The 22,361-nt window shown below is 35.6% G+C and overlaps 1 long non-coding RNA gene across 1 annotated transcript; it reads left to right on the top strand.

Moving 5' to 3' along the window:
* Positions 15,277-20,683, top strand: LOC109728844. The gene is made up of 3 exons (XR_002221135.1): positions 15,277-15,311; positions 15,390-15,480; positions 20,393-20,683. It is a non-coding gene; the product is annotated as an uncharacterized LOC109728844 (long non-coding RNA).

Genomic DNA, 22,361 nt, shown 5'->3' with positions numbered 1-22,361 from the left:
ATATCCCCATCCCAATCGGCATTCCTGAAGGGAAGGAACATCACTGATGCTTTTGCAGCTCGCGGCATGCTGTAGGGAGAGTCAGGGTAAAGGTAGATTTTGAAAAGGTGTATAACAGAATCTACTTGCCTTTCCTATTTCGTATTTTAGAATAGTGGGGTTTCGACGAAAAGTGGTGCGGTTGGATCAAACTCTACATATGTTACGCCAAGGTTGCAGTATTAACCAATGGCGAGGCTACCAAATGAATAAAAACGAAGAGAGGGGTAAGGCAGGAGGATCCACTTTCCTCTTTCCTTTTACTATTGGTAGCAGAGTGTCTTGCCCGGATGACGAATGAGGCAATTTCTAACAACCCCATAAATGGCCTTGGTCCCTCTGATGCATTAAGGATTACTTTTATCCAATTTGCTGACGATACTTTTTTCTTCTCTAGGGCCAAGAGAAGGTACATAAGAAACTTGAAGCTCTTCGAATGGGTGTCCGAGATGAAGATCAACAGAGAGAAGTTGGAGCTCTATTACATTGGACAGGTTGAGGGAAAAGCAACAAGGCTAACATATCTACTTGGATGTAGAGTTGGCAGCCTACCTACCAAGTATTTAGGCTTGTCTCTATCTACTAGACCCCCTTCTAAGGAGGATTGGAGAGGGATCATCCGTAAAATACAAAGTAAAATCGATGGATGGCAATCGAAATTTCTGTTGAAAGGGAGTAGATTCATCCTAGTGAATGTTGTTCTTACTAATCTACCCCTATACTTTCTCTCAGTGTTCAAGGTATCCAAATGGATAATCAAGTGTATTGAGGCACTACAGAGAGACTACTTTTGGAAAAGATGACTCAACCCACGTGGCAAGGGATGCCTAATTTCTTAGAAGGGCATTTGTAGAAGTAAGAAAGAGGGACACGATGAACCAAGCTCTTCTAGTCAAATGGTGGTGAAAACTTCACACTGCGCCTCTGCTGCATTGGAACAAGATAATCCATGTCTTGTTTTAATATAGAAGAAAATCACTGAAAAAGGGAAGATCTTTTAAACCTCCATTCTCTTGGTGGAAGGGAGTTCTAAGTCAAAAAGAAATCTTCAAATAGGGAGCATATTGTAAGTAAGGTAATGGTAGTAATATCAACTTCTGGTCAGATCGCTGGTGCAGAGAAATCATATTGCAATCGTCATTCCCAGAGGTGTTCTATTTATCGAATCCCAAAAATCTGAAAATTAGTGATTGCCTAAGGAACAACAGATGGAGTTGGTGCAAGATTCTGGGTAGTGACAAAACTAATGATTATGGATTAAATTCAAGCATTTCAGCACTCAAGGCAAGGATCTTCAATTTTAGAATTGAGTAGGGACCAAACAGTGTGCATTGGCGATGTAGCCCCGACGGGGCTTTTACGGTGAAATCAACCTATTCTGTATTGTGCGACGAGGGCACAAGGGACGCCCGCGCAAGTAAGATTTGGAGACTCCGTATACCATTAAAAGTGAAAGTGTTTAGCTGGCTCGTCCTCAAAAAAAAGGCCTCTTACTGCAAATATTCTCCTTAAGAGAGGATGGCTTGGCAACACGACCTGTGTGCTGGTTGGGGCTAAAGAGAAAACTATTGACCACTTATTTATTCGCTGTGTGTTATCCAGATTTCTAATGGTAAAGACCTTGGATAATGTCCTGTCAAGAGATTTGGGCGATAATGTGACTTTGATTTGGGATAGATGGATAAGTAGGAAGGGATCACTATCTACAAGTACCAAGCTAATCGGTTTAATAGCCTACTGGTGGATCACTTGGGAGGTCAGGAATGGTGCGATCTTCAGAATTATCAAGCCAGACCAATTCTTTGGAATTGACAAGATTAAACAGTTGACAAATCAATAGGAACAACTTCTCTAAGTAGATAGGCACCACTATAATTGTTAGTTTTTTTTCCCACCCTTTTCGAGGCCTATGATGTCTCACCCATGTAGCTTAATTTATCTTTCCAATGAATGAAGCAGATAGCGTGCTATCTTTTCCTCAAAAAAAAAAGTCTCAAATACTTCAAACCAAACATTCTTTATTAGAGTTGATAATGGCCAAGCCTAGCCTTGGTATGTGTTGTTCGGGCTTGGGGGTTATACTTCAACATATTTGCATATCTACACTAAAATTTGAAATGTGAAATTTGCAAAGTGAACTTCTAAAATATTGTGCTTAATTATTTAAATTGTTTTAATTGCTTGTTTTTTAGCAGCTGATGTTAGTGAAATAGGAGAAATAAATGTTGAGAATGCATGTTAGTAAGATAAACAGATCTTTTTATGCCAGAAATCGGATCTCTATAACAAAGCGGACGCTAATAGTCACATTTGATCTATTTACAATTAAATGATAGATATCTAAACTTTTACTGCAAGACGAATTGCAAAAATATTGATCTTAAAACCCTTACAATAATATGAATGTAAAAAGAAAATTGAATAATAAAATTTCGTAGCTATTTTCAAAATCAAAACGAAAGTTTGCACTTTTCACACCATTAATAAATTGCAGATTTAGAACTATATATATCAAAAGATCAATTTCTAATAATTTGTAACATTTTAACTTGAACAAGCTAAACAACAAAAAATTGCATAAATACCGACCTTGTAAATACGTGAGCAAATGCGGAAAACGGAAACAATTTAGTTAGTTGAAATTAAGTTGTTATTTAAGATTTAGTTTATTTTTAACTACCTTGAGGTAAATTGTATTTGCGCTTGCGAGTTTAAATCTTCACAGGTTCTTACATTCTGTTGAGTTAGAAATCTATACCTCTATATCTATACATTAATCCCCAAAAGAAATGCCACGTGGCTGTGCTTCCTTTACTTTTAGGCTTCACATTGCAAAATCAACCCTTCGCCTTCCCTCCACCCATAACGTCTAATTAAGGCTTCACCCACCTTAACCCAACCCTTCGTCTTCCCTCCACCCATAACGTCTAATTAATAGTCCACCCACCTTAATCCAACCTTTCGCCTTCCCTCCGCACATAACGTCTAATTAATGGTCCACCTATCTTAACCCTAATCTAAACCATAAATCGTAGAAACCCACGAAAAGCCCCCTTCTCTCCTTCTCTACTTTCTCTTCCTCCTCCATGAGCTCTGAGGTCAAGATCGAGCACGTTCTGTGGACAGAGTATGAGTTTGCACGCTGTATCGTCGAGCTTGGCACTGCCATCTTCATCAAATTGAGCCTTCCTCCAAATTTTAGGAGTTCTTTTAAAAGATTTACATATTCTTTATGTTGCAGCGTTGAAATTTCTTAGGTAGCTTTATTCAATTTTTTCAAGTTCTTTTTATTTGCATGGTATTCGAACTGATGTATTTGTTGTGTTGAAGGTTTATTACTTTTTCTTTTTCTATTCTTTGTTCTTTATATTTTTTTTGAAAGTAGAATTCTGTATTATATTTACTATATTAGATTGTGTTAAGTTGTATATCTTTTTATCTCTTAAATATTTATTATATAACTTTTCATATGTATTTTTTCTACTTTCATGACTCTTTTTATTAAGTAATATAAGAATGTTTACAAAATTAAATTGATATATGATCTAAAAAGGTCATCATTTTCTTGAAGGGATAAGTATCATAGCTTATATAGAAAACGAAGGGATAAATATATAACTTATACAAAAAAGTTTAACCCTTTGATTCTTTTGATTTGATTTATAAAATGTTAATTTTTATTGAATATTTTTTTATCTAAATCTCTTCCAAATAGTATGTCGCTTTTTGGCTCAATAGGTTGACATACTTATTATCTTTCTATAAGCATTTTGTTACTAATCGGCTTGAGCAAATTAATATACTTTTGCAAGAAGCCAATATATTTGGACTATTTTGATTTTTAAAATAATAGCAAACTTTTGATATATTAGTTAGATACTAAATTTATTTTAATAGTATCTACCCGCCGCAACGCGCGGGTTACTACACTAATTGTAATGAAGAACAAGTTGTGTGGTTTGAGGTGTGTGCATGGCAATACTTTTATTTAGGTGATATTTGCCCTCAGTCAAGCAGTAGAGGCCCCCAATAGCCATGGCTTCCCTCAAAAATTTAAAAATTACATATAAGTTCATAATTAAAAGTGTTGTGGAGGCCAAACTACAGCAAATTCTATTTTACAGGGCCAAATTAAAATTTTTTCTTAAAAAAGTAAGAAGCTTCTCCTTGTGGGCACGGAATCTGTTGTTTGCTGCCGCTTCTCCCTCTCGCTCTCTATAGTTCGGTTCCAAATAATATTAAAATTGATCTTCAGAATAAGATAGACAATGACTTTCTCATAAATATGTAAATTGTACATATCGAAAGAGAAATTAGTGAGAAGTTCTTTATTGATTCAATCACCGACGGATTTCGTGACTTGAAGAAAGGCCGAGCACAATTTTGAGTCAGTAAACAAACTTTTTTTTTTGTGTGTATTTAATTTACACACCAATCTTTCATTATAATTTTCTTTATAAAAACCTTTTGAAAATGAATGGATTATATATTCTCACAAATTGTAAGAGAAATTGATAAGTTCTTTTTTGATTCAACTATTAATTAATTCCATGACGTGAAGGAACATCCAGCACAATTTTGAGCCATTAAGCAAACGTTTTGGATTTTCTTTCGTGTATTTGTACATCAATCTTTTGTTACAAATATTTTTATTAAGAGTTCTTTTTAAGATAAATAAATTATGCGTTTTTAGCCCTTTCAAATCTAATTCCTGGTTTTGTTCCTGTATCCTGCCTAGTGGTCAATGGCAGATTCCATGATAATAAGAGCACTCAAAACCTGCAGTAGGCTATACTTTAGGATGCTTCCCTAAGAACTTAATATATAATTGTGAACAAAAGATGCAAAAGTTGAATTGGATAATTTGATCAAGGCATAAAATCCTTTTTATAGTTTTTAATAGGTTTCATATACCATTACTTCATAATTCTTTTTTTTCTTAGCACCCTGTTAAATATAAAAATGTTTAAAATACTGTTATCTAACAGCTTAAGCTTTTAGAGTACAACGGTTGTACTCTAACGGTATTTTAAACAAGTGAAACAACCGTTGTAATCTAAAAGCTTAAGCTGTTAGATAACGGTATTTTAAACATTTTTATATTTAACACACCCCTTCCTTAAATCTGCTTGCAAAAAGCATTAATATCGTTTCACAAAAATTAAATCTAAAACAGCATTTTCCCTTGAAAATTTCTCACTAATTGGAAAAAGGGAAAACTTCAAAAAAAAAACCCATGTGGTTTCGTAGTTTCTCACTTTGCCCCCCTGTGGTTTAAAATGTATCAAATTGCCTCCCTGTAGTTTCGTTTTTATCTTTTCGGTAGTTTTTTCGTTAATATTTCATTAAATTGTATATAAAAAACTTCAGATATCCATCTAGATTTATCAAATATTCACTTTAGTACTCTTTAATTTTAACTTTATCACTGATTTAAGAAAAAAAAATAATAAAATTGATAAGAAAAAGAGAAAAAAGAAACCACAGGGGGGACAAATTGATATATTTTAAACCACGGGGGGCAAAGTGAGAAACTACGGGAAACCACAGGGGGTGGGGGGGGCGGGCGGGGGGGAGTGGTTTGAAGGTTTTCCAAAAAAATATGGATTTAATAATTTACTGCAGGTCAAAAAGCCTTTTTTATAGTTTCTGAACTAACGAAGGTAGCTGCGCATTACAACGAGTTGATTCCTTAGAAACAAATCAATGCATATGATACCGAATAAATGAATATATTGTTATCCAAGTAAAACTCAAACAGTACGTTGAAGGTCTAACAAAAAAGTATTAAGTTCAGATATCAATTTTCATGGTTAATTAGTAAAAAAGAATTTTATAAATTAAAAACTAACATATTATGAGATTGATTAAAATAAACAAAACAACACCAATAAGAAAATGAGTAGAATCACCCGATGAAATTTCAAGAGCAAATAAAAGTATGCTTAATAACAAAATTGATTTCAAGTACTTTCCTATATTTTGTGAATGCAGTTTTAGGTTTAGTATAATTTATAGTTATGGATAGTGTAAGGACTGAGATTTTTACAGTGCTATTAAACTCTCTGTTGATGATGTTTATATGTGTAATTTAATTACATAAGCACTCGTCAAGTTTCAGGAGAAAATGAGCTAAAACAGAGAAGTTACGCGATTATTAGTTTTCACTTAAGTGAATAGTAACTCCGGTTTTCCGGAGAAGCCACGGAGTAGAGTTGGTTTTCGGCGCGTATCGGACACCATTCATAGCGATCCAATAGCTCGTTTTGATCGGCTCGACTATTCTGGAACCAATGGCACTGACGGATTTTGGATCTGATGCACGATTTTTGAGAAAAAGGAGTTTTAACAAAAAGAGGGTTTCCGCTCTTTGCTATTCGTGCATTTTAAAACTCCTCGTGCTTTGTACAAGTGATCTGGAGATGGGTGAGAGATGTTTCAAGTACCTACTGGTGGCAGGGAATTCAAATACGAGTTTGAATTAAAGGATTTCGAGTTTCCACCAAGGCCTATGTATGATATATAGGTTAGTTGGAGAGAGGTCAGATTTTGTCGCAAATCGGCAAGCAAATCGGATGAAACGAAATCGTAGTTTTGATGCCCCCGTCGTGCTGAACGCGATGGCACTGTCGGATCGAAAATCCAACTGACGGATTTTCGGGAAACGCGAAATGTTCACTGAGGGGTCGAAGGTGGCAAATCGGAAACTTCGCAAAAGTCATTGTATTTTATGTACCGAATTGCTTGAGATCGAGCGTGGTGGTGCGTATGCGCAAGTTACGCGCAATGGCAGGGACTAAATTATAAAAATAGGGCTGAGGTGGGTTTTTCTGTAATTGTACATATATCATAGAGTTAGGTCACCATGAAACCCTAACCCTGGGTCCCCTCCTCTTCCTTAACCGCCTCCCTCACGTTCCCCTGCTCTCCCCGCGCGCGCTCCGGCCACCAGAGCACGCCGCCGGCTGCCGGAGCTGGCTGCTCCTCCACCTCTCCATTGTTCCTTGCTTCACCACCCTTCAACCCCCCCACTTGTGCTGTTACCAGGGTGAACCCACACCCTCGGACTCCACCCTCTGGCCGAGACCATTCTCCAACATCATCGCCGCCGGCCGCCGCCGTCCCGGCCGCCCCCGAGCGCCGCCACCACCACCCTGGCCAGTTGCGGCCAGATCTGAGCAGATCTGGCCGAGGTGGTGGGATCTCCTCCTCCTCGCCCTGCTGCCGCTCGGGATTGGAAGCGCCACCCTCCTGGAACTCCCCGGCGCCGTCCCCGCCGGCCGTCGCCGCCCGCACGCGCCGCCGGCGCCGCCCCTGCTCCCAGCGGCCACCCTCGGTCAACCCAGACCGAGCACGGTGGGCTCGAGGCCCGCGCGCCGCCGCCACTCCAGATCGGCTGCGCCGCCTTCCCTCGGCCTCCGGCGAACCACCGCCGTCGCCCCTGTGCACCCCCGACCTCTCCCGGCCGCCAACGCCGCCGTCTTGTTCGGCTCAGCCCGGTTGGGCTTTGTGTAGACCGAGCCACATCCAGCACCGGCACCGCCGCCGTCCGGCGTGAGCACCGGCTCCGCCTGCCTGGCCGCACCCGTCCACCGCCGGCTAACCCGCCGCCGGAGCTCCCTGTCAACCGTGGTGAGCCCATGCTCTCCTCGGGTTGTTCAACTAGGGCATCGTTGCCCGCCGTCGTCGCCGCCTCCCGTTGCCTGTTGACGCGAGCCCCGGCCTCCTCTGACCTGGAGCACCTTCCCTTGGCCAGCCTGCCCGCCGTCCGGCCGCCGCCGGCCACCCCGAGCCCTGCCTAGCTCCGGTAAGCTTGTATTGCTATTATTGTGCACTGTTTGGGGTTGTGTATACTGTTCCGGCGACCCGAGACTGTTCCGATGCCTCCGGAAGTGAGCACGGTGATCATCAGTCAGTGCTGATCACAGTGCTCACCTCAATTAGGGTCAGCGAGCCCCTGGTTAGCGAGATAAGCATGCTTTTCATGCTGTGCGCGCTGTTCGCAGACTTTCGCGTCACCCCCGCGCTCTCTACAGTGGCCAAAATTGCTCCGAAAGGTGAGCACGGCCTTCGGCACGTCGAAACCTGTCAATGGGTATCTTGGCTCGGCCGATTGACCTCTGGTTTACATGGACGGACCATAAAAGCGCCGAAATCGCATAAAATAATGCGATTTCGGGTATTCGGAAGGGCTTTTATGCAACTTTGTTCGTCGCGGCTGCTGTTGGCAGCATGGATGAGTTGTGGGTGACCTCTGGACTGATTATCCAAGGCCCCGGACCTTTGCGAAGATCGGAAATGTATATCCGGTTCGTTTGTCGGCAAAATCCGCCGACGGAACGCGGTTTTGGTTCCGAATTATTCCGATGATGCTTCGTGAGCTATTGTGTAGTCGCCGAGCCTTGTTGGCTGGTCACTCACATCATTTCGAGAGTTCAGAAATGACGGATGAGCGACGGTGGGTTCCGGTGTCGAAATAGACACTTCCGGGAACCCGGATCGGAACGATTATCCGACGATAATCGTTTTGGAGTGAGTTAAGGTCTCTGCTGCCAAGTCACACGTAAATTTGTATTTAGGGGCAGCGGGTGACTCGTGGTACGAGTCGGTGCCTTCCGGGATAGTCCGTGGGTCCCGGCAGAGTCTCGGTGCGATTACGGGATTTCCGGCGTATTACGACGATCGGTTTGGGAAACCGATTCTTGTGGGTTTATTTATGGGGTTATACTTTTAGGGTTTCTTAGTTGTGGGTTAGACACTAACCCAGTGGACCCTCCTTAGGTCCGGTTGACGTTCTTTTGCAGTCAGGAGACAGGCGCGACAGTTGTACAGGTGGGTACTTCGATCCGACGTCGGTACAGTGGTGCACGCTCGGTGATGGTTTCTTACCCTTGCTCTTTTGTTATTATCCATGCTTATATTATATGTTGAGCTTTGCACCTCTATTGTTTACATTACACCCACGTTGTTTGATTATACTCTACTCAGATGTTTCCATGCTTAGTATCATGTGTAGGAGTATAGTCTATCTGTATGTGATACCATGTTTCCTTGTTGCTCTACTTAGCTATTCTGCATACCCTGTTTCATATTTATAGTAGAGCGATTCTGTGATTATCTGTGAGATTAGCGATCTAGTCGGTCGATTCTAGTATTCAGTATTTGTGACCTATTCGGTGAGTTCCTCGACCTTTGTTGTCTGATGACCGTTGAGGTCGGTATACCCTGAGGGGTGGGATTGTCGGTTAGTTGCCGACGGATGATTATACTTTACTCATATCCTATACTTGTGACATGATTGGTCGAGTTTCATATCCTATACTTGTGACATGATTGGTCGAGTTTCATATCCTATACTTGTGACATGATTGGTCGAGTTTCATATCCTATACTTGTGACATGATTGGTCGAGTTTCATATCCTATACTTGTGACATGATTGGTCGAGTTTCATATCCTATACTTGTGACATGATTGGTCGAGTTTCATATCCTATACTTGTGACATGATTGGTCGAGTTTCATATCCTATACTTGTGACATGATTGGTCGAGTTTCATATCCTATACTTGTGACATGATTGGTCGAGTTTCATATCCTATACTTGTGACATGATTGGTCGAGTTTCATATCCTATACTTGTGACATGATTGGTCGAGTTTCATATCCTATACTTGTGACATGATTGGTCGAGTTTCATATCCTATACTTGTGACATGATTGGTCGAGTTTCATATCCTATACTTGTGACATGATTGGTCGAGTTTCATATCCTATACTTGTGACATGATTGGTCGAGTTTCATATCCTATACTTGTGACATGATTGGTCGAGTTTCATATCCTATACTTGTGACGTGATTGGTCGAGTTTCATATCCTATACTTGTGACGTGATTGGTCGAGTTTCATATCCTATACTTGTGACGTGATTGGTCGAGTTTCATATCCTAGTTGATCTGAGTGGTCAGTCCTTGTGGTTCATTGAGCAGTATTTGCATATGTTTGAGAGGATGTCGATGTTGTCCCATCCTAGTTGACCTGAGTGGTCGGTTCTTGTGCTTCTTTACAGTTGACGACCTATGCGGTCGATGGGCCCTGGGGGGCAGGATTGTCGGCTGGTTGCCGACGGTTGATCATTGAGCATATTGCATTGATCGCCCGATACTCGTCGCATTTCACGAACACTGGCGGTCTGATCCACCGCAAGGAGTGTTCTTTTCCGGAAAAGTGGTTGAATGGTGACAACCCGTGAGCCCTAGAGGGGTTATATGCACTGGAGAGTAGTAGTGGCACTGGCTTGAGGTCTGCGGTGCTGACCAAGAGAGCATTGGTTTCAGATTGGGTACTTTTGGACTTCTTGACCGGTTGACGCATATGTCTATAGTAGCAGTCGTTGCATGCATACTTACAGTTCTTACTTTATAGTTGTCTTGCTGCTATAGTAGATATTCATGTATGCTTTCGGTTCCAGTTACAGTAGCGGTAGCCGTTATTCAGTCTAGTTCTTACTTTCTTTCAGTTTATTGCTACTGTATTCGGTATATCTGCTCTTTACCTTACTATTGTTGCTACTATATTTCCACTGACCCTTGTTGTTATTTAGCTCTTCCTGATCCGGTGAGTACTCCTCGCCTTCATCGGCTTGCGGTACCCACTGGGAGGGGAGACATGTTTACATGTTCTCACCTCCCCCACCATTTTTCAGGTATCGCGGGCGATGAGTAGTGGGACGAGACGTGAGGTACGTGTGTAGCGGTCGATAGAGCTTCCGACCCAGGTTATTTCGGTATAGTTATTACCCTTATTATTTCAGTTGTTATAGCTTAGATAGTTATATGGTTCAGTATTTTTATTACATTTGAAAATATGGATTTTCGTGAATGTAATAAATGGATTTCTGGATTTTGTAAAATAAAAGGTTTTCTACCCCTCGTGGTAGCGTTTTTAAAGAATAAAGGTTTTCGTGTAGGAAACAGTTTTCAAAAGGTTTTCTGTGGATTTTGCATCTTAGTATTTCAAAACCTATTTCTGTGGTTGGAAACATTTTAACTGATAGATGTGGATTTATGTTTAAGTACCGAATATATAAATGTGAAACTGTGGTGAATGGTGTATGAATGTATAACTGTTGGTTATTTGTATGTTCATTTGTTGTGGTTGTGCCTGGATGACTTCTTGTACTTGTGCGACGCCGTGCAAATACAGGGGAGACTCTGTCCGTGTGAACAGTGGATTCCCTGTATTTGTGGCGGATCTGGCATACTCTGGGGTCAGGTTTTCAAAAAAAAATTCAGACGCTTTTTCACTTTGTTTTAAACTAAAAAGGGACCCCGGGGCGTGACAGATAGTGTTTTTCTAATTTTACCAGCGAGGACAATAAAAATAGGAGAATTACGCCTTTTCAAGCTTGCATGAACTATAGCAGTTTAATTTGGAGAATTTTTTTTTACAAATAATCCTACCCATTTTTATAATTGTAAAAAAATTTATTTTTAAAAAAAAATTAATTATAAAAATAGACCTCTAATATATCAGATTGAGATTTTGAGAAAATAAATTATATAGACTATGAATGATCCACCGCATTTAAATGCGGTGAATGATCCACCGCATTCATTTATAACTCCTAAAACTATTGCAGAGATATAAAAAGGAATAGAAAAAGAAAGAAAGCGGTGAATGATTTTTCGTTTTTAAAAACGGTGAACCATTCACCGTTTCCACACGATCGTAAAAAGTCTAATGAATGCGGTGAATTATTTACCGCTTTCGCTATTATTTCTCCGCCATAAGACTATATTTACAAATAAAAATTTAACAGGAAGAATAAAATTTTGGGAGACGACTATTGCACAAAAATCTCCTATTTTGGAGGCTATCGAAACGAGATGGGAAAAACGGCAAAGCTTCAAGCAACCAGGAGGGCCTCAGAGCCCAGCCTATGAGCCCAACTACTCAACAGATTTAGGACCACTTGGTCTACATACTATTTTATTATTTCTTACATTTTAATCTACTATTTTCTGTAATTTGCATTTTAGTATAATATAGAGGAGAATATAAGAGACAGGATGTAACTAATGAAGGATGTGTTAACAGTTGCTTTCTCCCTCCTCCCCTCTCCTCTCTTCTCTATTCTCTATCTCTCTACCATCATCCCGACAGCCATCCGTGTCTTAGAGCATTCTCATCACCGACGGGATGCGACGAGTCTGAAACATTACAGACAAAAAAATAAAAAATAAAAAAAATAAAGAGAGGGGCCCCATCCTCCCTTCAAGTTAGCCTAGTGGCACCATCTCCAATAGAAACTCTACTTTCATTGAGAGTTATTATATATAGATTATGGATTATATGGCATCTGTAATTTTTTTTTCAGAAATAGTGCACCCCTTTGGTAAATCTGTTTGTGAAAAGATATTCGTATATCTTCGCAAAAATAAAATCCGAACAAACACAGCTTTTCATGAACTTAATTATTAGCATCACAAAAATACAGCTTTTTATAAAATTTAAGTACATGATAAATGATAAATTATTTACATGGGTGCACATGCTAAATGCCAAAGTGCCTAGTGTCATTTAGTACCAAGTTTTCTCTAATATCTCCCTCCAATAACTTTTTAGCTTCCATTTTGATTATTATTAAATTCTTCATCTCATAAGGGCCACAAAAACCTTTCAACTTTTCATGTGGGACTAAATTTTCAAGCATACACTACTTGTCCAATATTACAATCTACAACCGTCACCATGTTGTAACAAAATTGAGAGTTAGCAAGTATCTAGACGATCATTAATTGTTCAGCGTATCACCAATAAAAGTGATAAAAATTATCTTTTTTAAGAGAGATCAGAAAGGTAATATATTATCTACTTCATTTATTTAAAAAAAATTAATCGTAAGAATAAAATAATTAGATTTCAAATTTGAAATTTCGAGTTCCAACTATTAAGTTTTTTATCATTTGCGCTGTAGCTACTTTAGAGGCAGTTGGTAAGATTGTTAAGTCTTAACCTTAATAATTTATATCATAGCAGATACGGAAATTCTAGCGGGGAGAATCTCATGACGTATTTGGTTCGCCTCTTTTTCATCCTGGAATCGGAATCGGAATGGACAAATTCGATTATTCGTGTTTGGTATGCGAGATTCTCATTCAGATTTCGATTCCCGGGTGAATAGGAATCCCTCCAATTAACCTCTTTTTCCAATCTGGTCTAGGAGGCCGGATTGAAATTTGAATCTAGGCGGAATAAATTTGTTCGAATTAAATTTAACTTTTTTAAACATATTTTTTAATTAAAACATAAGTTTAAATTTAAAAATTATATTATAAATTTTAATTTTAATTTGAACTTAAATTAAAAATTAAAAATTCAATCAAGCATTTCGAATTTAATTTATAAATTTAAATTTAAATTTAATTTAAAATCTAAAGTTTTATTCAAATTTTATTTAAAATTTAAATTAAATTTACTGATTCAAATTGAAATTGAAATTTTAATTTTAAATTTGAATTTGAATAAATCGAAACTTAGTTTTATATTTTTGAATTATCCATTCAATTTCAAATTTTAATTTTTTAAAACATATATTTAAAATTTTGACATCATTTTAAAATTTGGATGTAAATTTTTAATATTTAATTTTTAGTTTGAATTTAAACTAATATATTATAAAGATAAAATTGACATATTAATTTGATTACGTTTCTGATATCTATCTAAACCAAACATCGACAATAGGAATGGTTCATTCCGATTTCGATTTAGATGGTGAACCAAACATAATGAAATATTAGTGAATCAATCCAATTCCATTTCCAGCTTATTCTCGATTCTGATACTGATTCCGACTTCAAACCAAACACACCTTTTGTGTGTCGACAATACATTTTTTGGAAGAGGGTGAGGTGGCTTTTGGAATTGGAACTTCCTATTAGCCATCACCACTTAGAAACATGCATTTAAGCGCAATTTTTCTTAGCAATTTTTCTTAAAAATCTTAAGTAGAAAATGACACTACAAAGAGAGACTAAGTCTAGACTCACCAACAACAGGTTGTACCAAATTCATTTGTTGAATATCGAATATAAGAATGCCATTTTATAATCATATATATATTATATTTATTATATATATAATTTTGAAAGCATTGTTCCAATTGAACCACATGATGCCACGTGGCGCACTTACATAGGAAGTTCTAATGTGCCACATGGTATGAGTTCCAATGTGCAACATGTCATGTGTATATATATGATATATATGATATATCTTTATTTCATATTTTTTTTAATATTTTCATCTTTTATGTAATTAGAATAAATCATAACTACACGTACCAAACTAATTTGATTTTTTTTTGCTTATACTAAATAGCTTTACTTATTTTATAAAACATAAATTAATAAAATATAATAATTGTTAACTAATGGTGATGCTCTTTTATTTTCACCTACTTGCTTTTTTTATAAAAATAAATATTTTTATTAAAACATATTGGATATAATCCTTTAATCCATAATTTCTTTTAATATTTTATTCTAGTCAATAGGTATTATAATAATAAATTTTCTAAAGTCTTCTTCTTTCTTTTTCCCCCAATCTGCATCCACCCCCAATCTCCCCCATGTGCAAGCACTTTCTCTAATCATCCTCTAATAATACCATCGAATATGGCGTTTCCACTGCCGTCCCCAATGTTGCCGCGACCTCCGCCCTCACTCACCGAATCCGGTAGTTCCTATGTTGCTAAATCTAAAATTGTGTTGTAGGGCCTAATTAATTTTTTAGCCTATCCAACTTCCAAAATTAAATTTGTGTTCTGGGTTTTATTTTCCTTTTTTTTTTTTCAAATATGATGAATTTTCTCTTATACTTATACAATTTACAAATGGTGACCGTACCACCTCTCCCGCCCACCTGCCACCCACGTCGGCCCACCTCGCCGCCCACTTCGGCCATCAACCATGTTTGGATTTTTTTTTTTTTTCCCCTTAACTGAATGACGGTTACATATATTTTTTCCTTTTTCCTTCATTGTGAGGCTTATTCAATTAAATGTCATTATTTTCTCACTGTTATCAACTATATGTGTAATAGGTGGAGGCAGATTTACTTTCCACCATTATACACCATCTTCAACTAGAGGCAAGTTTATTTCAAATTTCAAAAAATAGTTATGCGTACAAATTTTATCGATTAGTAATGTATATATGATTTTTTTTTTTCCAGGTTCGCGAATAAGCCCCTTGGAGAGAAGATCAGGTGAAAGATCAATGTAAATGTCTATACATAAAAAAATTTGCATTATTTGATCAGTTTTTATTTCTAACTTTATCCTAGATACAAGTTGCATCTGCTGGTAAAGGACGAAAGTGGATCGGCAACTTTTGTTGTCTTTGATCGAGAGGCAGAAAAATTAACTAAAGATACGGTTAGTTCCATTATTTGTTCTTCTTCTAAGGGAAATATTTCATCTTTTTTTTTTTTCCTCACTTCCTTATGGGCAAGCATGACTAACATAAACAGAATTGTTCTTTACCGACAAGAATCAAATGATAATTCAATTCCAAAGGCTATAAAGATGGTTGAAGGAAAAAGTTATGTCTTCCAAATTCGTCTCAATGATTTCAATTTAAAAGATGCAAGCCAAACATTTACTGTATCAAAATTTTTTGAAAATGATATAAATTCTCTAAATTTGCATCCTGCCAAGGTAAACAAGGTATTTATATACTTTGAAGTTTAATACGCTTGATTGTCTCTTATTCTTCAAATAATTTGCTTTATTTTCATCAACACAACGTAGGATAAGAAACTACTAATAGAGAATGAAGACAAAGAAAAATATCTATACAATAAAGATGGACAAATTATTGGGTGCAAACAAGATGAGGCAACAGGAGAGATATTTTCGACAAAGCGGATCAAGAAGAAATGACTATGTTATATATATTATATTATTTTATTTCAGTGTGAATTAACATCTTTTGGTATTTCATATCATATTGTCATGATCGTATTGTTGCTATTACATTTCCCTAAAAATCAATATTCTCTTTTATAATTTAAAAGCAAAAATTACAAAATCTAATATTTTAATATTTATTTGCCTGCTTAATTTATTTTATATTTTTGCTTGCCAAACANTTTTATGTAATTAGAATAAATCATAACTACACGTACCAAACTAATTTGATATTTTTTTGCTTATACTAAATAGCTTGACTTATTTTATAAAAAATAAATTAATAAAATATAATAATTGTTAACTAATGGTGATGCTCTTTTATTTTCACCTACTTGCTTTTTTTATAAAAATAAATATTTTTATTAAAACATATTGGATATAATCCTTTAATCCATAATTTCTTTTAATATTTTATTCTATTCAATAGGTATTATAATAATAAATTTTCTAGAGTCTTCTTCTTCCTTTTTCTCCCAATCTGCATCCACCCCCAATCTCCCCCATGTGCAAGCACTTTCTCTAATCATCCTCTAATATCATCGAATATGGCGTTTCCACCGCCGCGCCGATGTTGCAGCGACCTCTGCCCTCACTCACCGAATCCGATAGTTCCTATGTTGCTAAATCTAAAATTGTGTTGTAGGGCCTAATTAATTTTTTAGCCTATCCAACTTCCAAAATTAAATTTGTGTTCTAGGTTTTATTTTTCTTTTTTTTTTTTTCAAATATGATGAATTTTCTCTTATACTTATACAATTTACAAATGGTGACTGTACCATCTCTCCCGCCCACCTGCCGCCCACGTCGGCCCACCTCGCCGCCCACCTCGGCCATCAACCATGTTTGGATTGTTTTTTTCCCCCTTAATTGAATGACGGTTACATATATTTTTCCCTTTTTCCTTCATTGTGAGGCTTATTCAATTAAATGTCATTATTTTCTCAATGTTATCAACTATATGTATAATAGGTGGAGGCAGATTTATTTTCCACCATTATACATCATCTTCAACTAGAGGCAAGTTTATTTCAAATTTCAAATATTTATACAATTTACAAATGGTGACTGTACCACCTCTCCCGCCCACCTGCCGCCCACGTCGGCCCACCTCGCCGCCCACCTCGGCTATCAACCATGTTTGGATTTTTTTTTTTCCCCCTTAACTGAATGACGGTTACATATATTTTTCCCTTTTTCCTTCATTGTGAGGTTTATTCAATTAAATGTCATTATTTTCTCACTGTTATCAACTATATATGATTTTTTTTTTCCAGGTTCGCGAATAAGCCCCTTGGATAGAAGATCAGGTGAAAGATCAATGTGAATGTCTATACATATAAAAAATTGCATTATTTGATCAGTTTTTATTTCTAACTTTATCCTAGATACAAGTTGCATCTGCTGGTAAAGGACGAAAGTGGATCGACAACTTTTGTTGTCTTTGATCGAGAGGCAGAAAAATTAATTAAAGATACGGTTAGTTCCATTATTGGTTCTTCTTCTAAGGTAAATATTTCTTCTTCTTTTTTTTCTCACTTCCTTATGGGCAAGCATGACTAACATAAACAGAATTGTTCTTTACCTACAGGAATCAAATGATAATTCAATTTCAAAGACTATAAAGATGGTTGAAGGAAAAAGTTATGTCTTCCAAATTCGTCTCAGTAATTTCAATTTAAAAGATCCAAGCCAAACATTTACTGTATCAAAAATTTTCAAAAATGATGTAAATTCTCTAAATTTGCATCCTACCAAGGTAAACAAGGTATTTATATAATTTGAAGTTTAATATGCTTGATTGTCTCTTATTTTTCAAATAAATTGCTTTATTTTCATCCACACAGCGTAGGATAAGAAACTACTAATGGAGAATGAAGACAAAGAAAAATATCTGTACAATAAAGATGGACAAATTATTGGATGCAAACAAGATGAGACAACAGGAGAGATATTTTCGGCAAAACGGATCAAGAAGAAATGACTATGTTATATATATTATATTATTTTATTTCAGTATGAATTAACATCTTTTGGTATTTCATATCATATTGTCATGATCGTATTGTTGCTATTACATTTCCCTAAAAATCAATATTCTCTTTTATAATTTAAAAGCAAAAATTACAAAATCTAATATTTTAATATTTATTTGCCTGCTTAATTTATTTTATATTTTTGCTTGCCAAACATTTAAGCATCTTATAGTATATTTATATTCTTTTATAAAAGCTTGCTAATTCTAAATATTTTTCTATCTCCGAATATAATATTAGATTTCATAAAAATGTAAAAATACTTTAAAATATTAATATAAAACTTCATTCATTAACCAATTATATTGCTGTAACACCACATCTCTCAATTATTATGTTTTAAACTCCGTGCATGCACGGGTTTACTTGCTTGTATTTCATAGTTTTAGAGATAAGCGGTTGTTTATATAGTATATAATATAAAGCATTTTAAAACATATGATAAATGATTGTTTTATACATTTTTTTCACATTGTTCAAATTTTGCTAAAATCCTAGTCTTATTTAATTTTGTCCTATAAAATTAAACCTATATATATAAGTCTTAAGCCATAAAGTTCTTCTCATGTACAACCATTCGTAGGATTGATTTATAGATGAATAAAAATACTATTTTTAAAAGACTGATCATAACATTCGTTCTTATTTGAGATATTTTTTAGAAAATGAATTATAACCGGTCATAGAAAATATTCCTTTATTTCTCATTTTTAATTTTAATTTAAATTGATTGATAGGAATGCTATTTTTTAACATATTAATTATAATTGTTTGTTTTTATTTGAAATATTTTTTAACAAATTAATCATAACCGTTCATAAAGAATATTTTTTTATTCCTTTTTTTTTACTCCGTCTGTCATTCCTATACACCTTTATATATAGTATAGATATAGATAATTATATATATAATATAAGTTTTCATTATTTAATTTTTAGCCCAATCTAAATATAAAGCTCAACATATTATAAAAAAATTATTTATATGTAAAACTTCAACAATTACATCAAAATCTAATTTATAAGATATACAAAATTTATTTTCTGTATATATCCTTTTGAATTCTTTTAATTTGTTATTCATGAGTTGGCTCGGGTTTGGCTCATTAATAAACGAGCCGAACACGAGCTGAATTTTTCGAGTCGATATTTTAACGGGCCGGGTGCCGGCCCAACTCGCTCGTGTCCGGTTTGTTGACACCCCTAATTGCAGGTCAATGCCCATGTGCCACTTCTGTTAGTTCTAACGAAAAATTGACAGTAAAGATTCAATTGAAATAATTTCTAAAGATTGAGAACATAATTGATAAATAAAAAGGTCCGGAACCTAATTAAAAAAAAAAAAGAAAAAAGAAATAAGGTTGCAGAACATTGGTATAATTTATTCTAAAAATATGTAATTTGCACCATACATACAGCTAGTATTTCTTTATTTAAATACTAAAAACTTAAAAGAGAATATTTAATGCCTTAATTTTGTACCTAGTATTTTAGTGGACAAATGGGTGATGATTAATAAATGAAAAAGTTGCTAATAATTGCAGTGATCCACTCACTCCACTGGGGAAACGTCACTACCAGATTAATTAGTTGGTACTCTGTAATTGGTTCAGGGACTTCAGTCCTCTACTAAATTTTAGGGCTACCCAAAATTTTACAAAAAATAATTGCCAAACTACATATGTCAATGGGTCCAATTCAAGACAGATTTTTTTTAAAAAAAAATTGAACCCAAATCTGAGTACCGAAAATCCGAGCTCGTCAGATTTTAAAATTTCATAATCAAAACTGAACCCAACAAAACAAGCAAAAAATTCGACACGGAATGCAATTATTTCTCCTTACTAAATTTTAAAACATATCATGTACTCAAATCAAAATTTTCAAAATACAAATCTAAATTTCTATGTTTAATATATAATATAAATTCGGTCTAGATTTGGTTTGGGTTTGGATTTAGGTTAAGTGTCGGGGATAGATAAAAATCATAACCAAACTCGAATCCGTCGGGTTTTTATTTTTTACACATGTAACTGATATATTGGATTTTATTGGGTTATTCGATATTTTGTGATTTAAAACTTGATAGGATTTTATTTTTCGATTTTATCTTTATTTTAATCCTTATCTTTATCTTTATTTTAATTCTAATCTTTTTCATATAATTTTAGACTTATCTTGTTCTATTCGGATTTAACGCGATAGAATAAGATTCTCGCCTTTGATTATAAATATTGGGCGAGTTTGCACGAGTTTATAAATAATAATAACCCAAGTATACCTAAACCCTCTCGTCTTTTTCTACTTTCTCGCTATTAATTTTCGCCGAGTTTTTGTTGCTAGATCTGAAGCTGGTTGGGTTCATCTTGCGCCACCTTAAAAGCGTGCCGACGGAGTGGAACGTGATCGTTGTATCGTTAAGAGTAATTGCCGGGAAGCCTCGCACGTAGAGGGACAATTTCGATTCTAGGACAGTACTCTGCACGCTTCGATCCACAGGCTTTATCTAAATCTTATCTTTACAATATTTTTGTTTAATTTTGTTTCGGAATTTTTCTATAGCTTAAATTGAATTTTCGAGTTGTTTTTAAAGAGTATTGTAATAAAAGATCTGAAGGATTTTCCAACAATCTAGAAGCGAAATTTTTAATTAATTTAATCTTTCTGTTTCTTTTATTATTTTTATTGTAGCTATTAAAATATGTTTTTTTTATAAATTAATAAATATTTCGAAAACTCTTTGAATAAAATATAGAATATCTTACTGTTACTTTTTTGAAATTCTAAAGCTGTTTACCGAATTTGTATAAAACACTTGTTACTATTTTTCGTACAACATGAAATTATGCTTCTCCAAAATTAACCAAGCCAGGGCAAACAGTCTCCTCGGGCCTCGGCCATGATTTGCAATGTCCAAATATGCAATCTTCAATTAATGCTTTGGAAACTCAAAACTGTTTTAGAATTTTCTTCCTCCAATAAGATAAAATAGTGGTAAAAGTCGTCACAAGCGATGCGAGCGGTATTTAATTATTTTTGAGCTTTCAAGGACGTACTAAATTTTTTTGACTTCTAGCCACTAAATTTTTCTTATATATTCTGTTTATGTTAGTTCATTTAAAATAAATAATGATTATCCATTATAATATATATATCAATCATTCACTGTTTAATTACCTAATTCTTAGTACTCTATCTGACAAATTATATGACATCTACTGTAGTGCTATGACAGATAGGAAACTTTGGACATTCTTAGAAAATAAGTATGGTCAAGTTGATCCTACCCAGAAGAGATACCGGTCGTCTGATCTGATTTAAATTGGTAGATAATAAGTCCATGTCTAACCAGCTTCATGATTTTGAGCATATAGTTGAGCAGCTTAGATCTAGTGATGTAGATCTTGATGAAAGTTTTTTTAGTTGCCGCTCTTATAGATATGTTGCCACCCTCTTGATCGAACCGTGCAAATGATCTTAACCTTGCACGGAGTCCACCATGTTCCCGACCTTAGGAAGAATTTGATTAGTGGTTCTCTTTTAGTTCAGCAGGGTTTTAAGTTAGTTTTTGAATGTAATAGAATAGTTATAATAAAAGGAGTGAATTTTATCGAAAAAAGATTTTTGAGTGATGGTTTATTTAAATTATCTGTATCTTCTCCTTTTATGAATGTTACTTCTCCTAATATTTGGCATGAAAGATTTGGACATGTGAATTTTTATACTATCAAAAGATTGATGCATCTTGATTTGATTCATAAATCTGATTTACCTGATCATAAATGTGAAATATGTGTGCAAGCTAAAAAGGCTAGGAAACTATTTAAATCTGTGGATAGAGATTGCGATCTTTTAGAATTGGTGCACAGTGATGTTTGTGATGGAAGTAGACCTAGTAGAGGTGGAAGTAAATATTTTGTAACATTTATAGATGATCATTCAAAATATTGTTATATTTATTTGATCAAATCTAAAGGTGAGGTTTTAAGCAGATTCAAAATTTATAAGGCGAAAGTTGAAAATCAATTAGATAAGAAAATCAAGATTTTGAGGTCTAATCGAGGTGGTGAATATACTTCATATGAGATGACTGCTTTCTATCTAGAATTTGGAATTGTGCATCAAGTGACTGCTCCTTTTACACCTCAATCTAATAGAGTTGCTGAACGTAAAAATAGGACTTTGATGGATATGGTGAATTCGATGATTATTAGTTCAGACGCACCCGAGAACTTGTGGGGGAAAGCTTTGATTTTTGCATGTGTGATTTTGTATAGAATTCCCCACATGAATTCTAATGTGTCTCCCTATG

Source organism: Ananas comosus, linkage group 24, assembly GCF_001540865.1.
Source record: "Ananas comosus cultivar F153 linkage group 24, ASM154086v1, whole genome shotgun sequence".
Classification (NCBI taxonomy): Eukaryota; Viridiplantae; Streptophyta; class Magnoliopsida; order Poales; family Bromeliaceae; genus Ananas; species Ananas comosus.
Note: the sequence above shows the minus strand (reverse complement) of the source record. Positions and strands in the feature narration are given on the sequence as shown.